This window comes from Orcinus orca, chromosome 18 (assembly GCF_937001465.1).
Source record: "Orcinus orca chromosome 18, mOrcOrc1.1, whole genome shotgun sequence".
NCBI lineage: Eukaryota > Metazoa > Chordata > Mammalia > Artiodactyla > Delphinidae > Orcinus > Orcinus orca.
Window position 1 is genome coordinate 71332368 of NC_064576.1, and position 6000 is coordinate 71338367.

Consider the following 6000-nt stretch of genomic DNA (forward strand, 5'->3'; position numbering starts at 1 on the left):
CTCAAGGGAGTCAGTACAAGAACTAGATTCTCAGTGGTTCTCAAAATAGGCTTCCTGGACCACAGCATCAGCGTCACCTGGGAACTTGTTAGACATGAAGATTCATGGGCCCCACCCCAGACCTCTGGACCAGGGACTCTGAGGATGGGTTCCAGCAATCTGTGCTTGACGAAGCCTTCCGGTAGTTCTTGAAACCTGCTAAAGTGTGAGAACCCCTGAACTGGAGCAAAAACTTGGGTAGAATCCTAAGGTTATTCCTCCTTTTTGGAAATCCACCACAACTCTTATTTCAAATTCAATTTAAAATATTTATTTTCATATTTTATACTTTAAATCTCTTTCAGTGTGTATAGTATTTAAAAGCACAAGAATCCTAGCCTAAAAATCTGAACCTATTCTACTCTCCTCCTTAGCAATGAACATTAACTAAAAATACCTTTTGTTAAGGTATTTGTCAGTCTGAAGGGTTGCCTGCATTAAATTGTAAGGTATTTGATGACAGAAACCACCTTGTTCCAATTAATTTTGAAATATATCCACTTCAGTAATGCACAAATAGATATAGGATGTCACTAAAACTATTCTAGAAAATTCCTTGGCACATTTATTTTGCTGAATAGGTATTTTGTTAATATAGTTGTTACAAATCACTTTTCCAATTTATTGACTCTAGAAAAAGAAATAGTGAAAACTAGCTATAGCCAATAGGGAAAGAGGGAAGATACTTTTCTGGCTCCCGAATATCTTTCATCAATTCAATTTCTGAAATATTTCTTTCTCTACTAATATTTTGATTTGATACTTGGTCTGGAGAAGTGGAAAATTTGTTTAGATCAGCATTTCCCAAATGGGGTTCCTGCAAGATGTCAAGTTGTTTCTCAAAGCAAAGGTTCTGTGGTAAATACATCTGGGGAATGCTGTATTTAAAAAAATTAAATATCGGGGAATTCCCTGGTTGTCCAGTGGTTAGAACTCTGTGCTTTCACTACAGGGCTTTGATTCCTGGTCAGGGAACTAAGATCCTGCAAGTCACGTGGCAAAAAAAAAAAAGGAAATTAAATAGGTAGATTCCCTTCGTGACGTCTTTGCGTTGTTAGTATGGTAATATGTACTGTGAATCTCCAGGGGGTATGTAGTACACAGCATGTACCAGATTTTTCTAATAAAAAATTGGGGGGCACCAATCAATAGAGCATTGTTTCCAAGGACCTTCTGCATTGACGTGGAAATATTTGTTATATAGGATTCTCCTTTGTAGTGGTAATTTACACAAAGAAATTTTGCCTGTAAATTCTTCTGACGATTACCTTCATTGGTAAACTAATCCTACCAACTGGACTGGTAGGATTGGGGTCCTCAAACTAAAGTGTAGTCCCTAGGTATATGCAGTGTGTCTCTAGGTGCATCTCTGCTTTAAGTAATTCTTTTCATGTTTTATAAAAACACTGCTTCTGGAATATAATGTGTTTTAAGCAATTTAACAAATATAAAATGAGCGTGACACAGGACTTCCCTGGTGGTCCAGTGGGTAAGACTCCGAGCTTCCACTGCAGGGGGCACGGGTTCAGTCCCTGGTCGGGGAACTACGATCCCTCAAGCCTCAGGTGCGGGCAAAAAAAAAAAAAAAGCAATGGCTTATAAGCCCAGGTACTGTGCTGTTTACCAGTATTATCTCATTCAATCTTTACAAAAATCCTTTAGTTATTCCCATTTTACAGTTGAGGAAACAGAAGTTTAGAGAGGTGAAAGCACTGGCCAGCGGCAGAGCCAGGAGCAGTGTCAAGCCAGTGGACTCCTCACTCTTCAGTGTAACAAACCTTCGTTAGCTGTGCCAGGCACTTTGCTAGTTGCTGCTAAAAAAAAAAGTAAGATACAATTCCCACCCTTAGGACTTCACAAAAAGAGGAAGGGTTGAGAAAATAAATCATTGCCCTAGAGTATGTAACATGCAATAACAGTACAATGGCTTCACAAAACAAGGAGTGATCAGCTCTGCTTCAGTGGGTTACCAAGGACTTCTCAGAAGAACTGACAGCTGAGCTAGATCTGAAGAATGAATAGTTCTCCAGGAGAATGTGGAGGGTTGGGATGCACAAGGAGAAATTCCAGATGTGGGCAAAGGCGAGGAAGAATGAAACCATGTGACCTACTTCCGAAATTGCTAGTGTATCCTGGTGGTTCTGCATGACTGGATCCTGGGTGACTGGGAAAGATAAGAGGTGGGTCTGGAAAAGAAGCCAGGGGTCCCATCATAAAGGGACTTGCAGGACATAATGGCCAGTTTAGATTTATCCCATAAGTAGGGAATCCATTGAGTTGTTTTGAGCAGGAAAATAACATGGACAGAGTTATACCCAAAAAAGATAATTTTAGCATTCAAGTGGAGGATGTATTTGAGAAGAACAAGAGGAGAGCAGGAATACCAGTTAGAAGACCACATTGCAACCCAGATGAGTGACGTCAGGGGCCTGAGGTAAGAGGCGAAGCAGACAATGTGAAGGTACAATGGATAGATGAGACCTGCTGACTGATTAGATGTAGGACATGAATAGGAACAGATTTAGAATGACTCTCGGATCCGATTTAGCTTGTTTGGATGATGGCACCACTGACTGCCGTAAGGAGGGAAGATCCAGTATTGGCCAAATTGAGGCTGAATTATCTGTATTACATCCAAGTATGTAGAGACACCCGAACACACGTGCATACATTGCAGTGTCGTGCTGGGCACGTGCACGACCTACATGTGGGGTGACTCCCTAAGGCAATGATTCTAGGGAGACAGGAGTAAAACCAGGAGGGAATAGTGAAACGGATCTTCTATAGAACAAGTGAAAAATGCCTAGAGAGCCAAAAATGGGGGTAGCTGGTGCACTCAGCACAGAGTGATGTGGGAACCGTGCCCACAAGGTGAGCGGACTGTCTACCACAAGGCTTTCCCAGAGCACCTTTACCTCGGCCACGTTGCCATGGTCGTGACGCTCTTTGTCTGGCTCAGAAATCTGTTCTTTTGTTAATTACCATTATTGTTGGAGCGGAAGTGGCTCCATTCCTCAGCAGTGGCCTTACGTTAACCAAGCTCACCGCGACGGATCACTCATACACATGCACACACCCGAAGGCAGTGCGTCCATCTGCGGGTGGAGCTGTACTCCTGCCTGGCTGACCAGGACCCCTTCTGTGGGAAACCCAACTGGTCGGGATTTGCTCTGGGTTTGTGAGGGGCGAAGGGGATGGCTGGGTGATTCCAGAGTTCACTTGCGTCAGAGCCTGAAGGCTCACGTTCTCCCGTGTCCGTGGAAAACCAGAATGTTTTACATGTATAGTGCTTGTAAACATAGACCTGAAACAAAGTACAACGTTAATTAAAATACCTAAAACACTGCCAATAATCATATAGCTAAAGAAAATTAGTAGATCACGTTTTCCTCTTTTCTATCTGCCTAGCCCATCGGTCATCAAGAAGCAAGTAACATAAAAGGGTACATAGCTGAGCTGCTAAGCTGGTGCGGGGATATCAGCGGTATTTAGGTACAAACAGGGCGATGGGCCTCTGGAAGCCACAGCAGAGAAAACAGCAAGGTCAAGGAGGGCAGAAAAATCATAGCTTGAAAGGAACAGGCAAACTGGGGCCAAGTAAGTTTAGTAACAGCTTCCAGAGGGATTTATCCTTTCTTTTTTTTTTTTCTCCTCCCAGAGGTTTATTCTTTGCAAAACACTTTTATGTGTATTAATCTCATTTTAGCTCTGACACAATCCAGCAAGGGAGGCAAGGTGGGGATTCTAAAGAGGTAAAGGATTTGAGAGAGATTTATGGTGTAGAAACAGCAGGATTTGATGACCAATTAATCTTCTGGTTGAGGGTGAGGGAAGAGGTAGGATGCCCTGCCCCCACTCACTCATTCACTCACCAAAGTACTCATACAACAAATCCTTCCCGAGGGTCGATGATGTGCCCGGTCTAGGCACTGGTGCTAGGTTTCCAGATTCCTGGCTGGGGCTACCACATAGATGATGGTGCCGTTGCCTGCACGGGAAACGGTGGAGTATCCGATGCGATTGTCCAGGTCTCCACCCTGTGAGTTCAGGCTGTCTGTGGACACCTGGGGGCAACTGACAAGTAGGTAATTTTACAGAAAAGTTTGGCTTGTTCAGGGAAGCGGTCTGGGATATGAAACAGATTTGGAAATTATTAGCCTCTAGGTGAAAGTTAAAACCGAGAGTGGATTAGATGACCCGAGAGATCTTGGTTAAGACACTTAACAATGCCGAGCGTCAGTTTCTTTCTGTGGGGAATGAAGAAGATGGCATCTACATCACAGCCTTATCTTAGGTCAAATGAACATGAGTGGGCCTGGAAAACAGCAAAGCATTACATAAATTGAAAATATGATTGGGAATTCCCTGGCCGTCTAGTGGTTAAGACTCTGTGCTTCCAATGCAGGGGGCGAGGTTCATCCCCGGTCGAGGAACGAAGATCTTACATGCTGCACGATGCAGCGGAAAGAAAAGAAAATATTATTACTGATATTTCATCACTATAGTATCAGCATCTTCTCTAACCGAACAGCTTATCAAGTTCCCCAGAGAAGACCAAAATTTTGCACTAATATTCCTCTCTCATTATCATCACACCCCCAGGCAGAGGTCAAGAGCCAAACAGGAATAGGTCTTGATATCTGGGCTTTGAATAGAAATTAAGAATAAGAGATTCTGAAGTGTATTTTTTTTTTTTTTTTTTTGTGGTATGCGGGCCTCTCACTGTTGTGGCCTCGCCCGTTGCGGGGCACAGGCTCCGGACGCGCAGGCTCAGCGGCCATGGCTCACGGGCCCAGCTGCTCCGCGGCATGTGGGATCCTCCCAGACCGGGGCACAAACCCGTGTCCCCTGCATCGGCAGGCGGACTCTCAACCACTGCGCCACCAGGGAAGCCCCCGAAGTGTATTTTAGATATGAAAGACCCATCTAATCAGGAACCGAGAGGCGGGAAGATAATGCAAAGCAGAATGGCCGTGCTGCTGTTGAGTGTGATTTCTAAAAGCACAACTAATGAATGATTAATGGGCAAAAAATATTTTCAGATATTCTGACCATTGAAAAGTGAGGAGGAGGGGTAAGTTAGAGAAATTTGAGAGGAAGAATTCAAGTTCCAATCAGGAAAGCCCCTGACTGTCAAACTGAAAGACGGGGAAAGCCAGGATACCTTTAGAAAAGGTACCAGGATACCTTCAGAGCAAAATTGGAGATTAAGTGTAGCAGCACTGTTTTGACTGGGTACAAAGATGTTAATAGGTGACAAAGAGGTGTTTTTTTTTTTAAAGGTTTACTGTTTCGGTCATTTTCAGCTCTGTGAAACTATGGTTTAAAAGCAAATTTTATAGATTAATCTTAATTTTTTTTTATTTTTTATTTTTTGCGGTACGCGGGCCTCTCACTGTTGTGGCCTCTCCCGTTGCGGAGCGCAGGCTCAGCGGCCATGGCTCACGGGCCCAGCCGCTTCGCGGCATGTGGAATCTTCCCGGACCAGGACACGAACCCGTGTCCCCTGCATCGGCAGGCGGACTCCCGACCACTGCGCCACCAGGGAAGCCCTAATCTTTATTTTTATGCATGATGTTAGTATAACTAACTCCATGGGTTAGGACATGACTGGGAATAGAAAGGGACACATTTACGCTCAATTTTAAATTTTTTATACAGTATGGTATGGGAGCAGTGGCTCAATGCCACATTCAATGAGTCATTGAGTTTTCTGGCTTGTTAATTGTTGCGTAGGTATGTCCACTGTGCAAGTAGTCACTGTGTCTCAGAAGTTAAACTGGGGAGAAAGACGGGTCACCTCGTGCTAGAAATTTGCTTAATCTACTCTCAGCAAAGCACAGTGGGCTTGTTTCATGAAATTTTAATTCATAAGGCCTAAAAATTCAAACTGCGATGCTAGCCTTCCTTTGGTGTGAAGAATCAGTTTGTGTTTCTACAATGACAGAAATTAAAGGAATC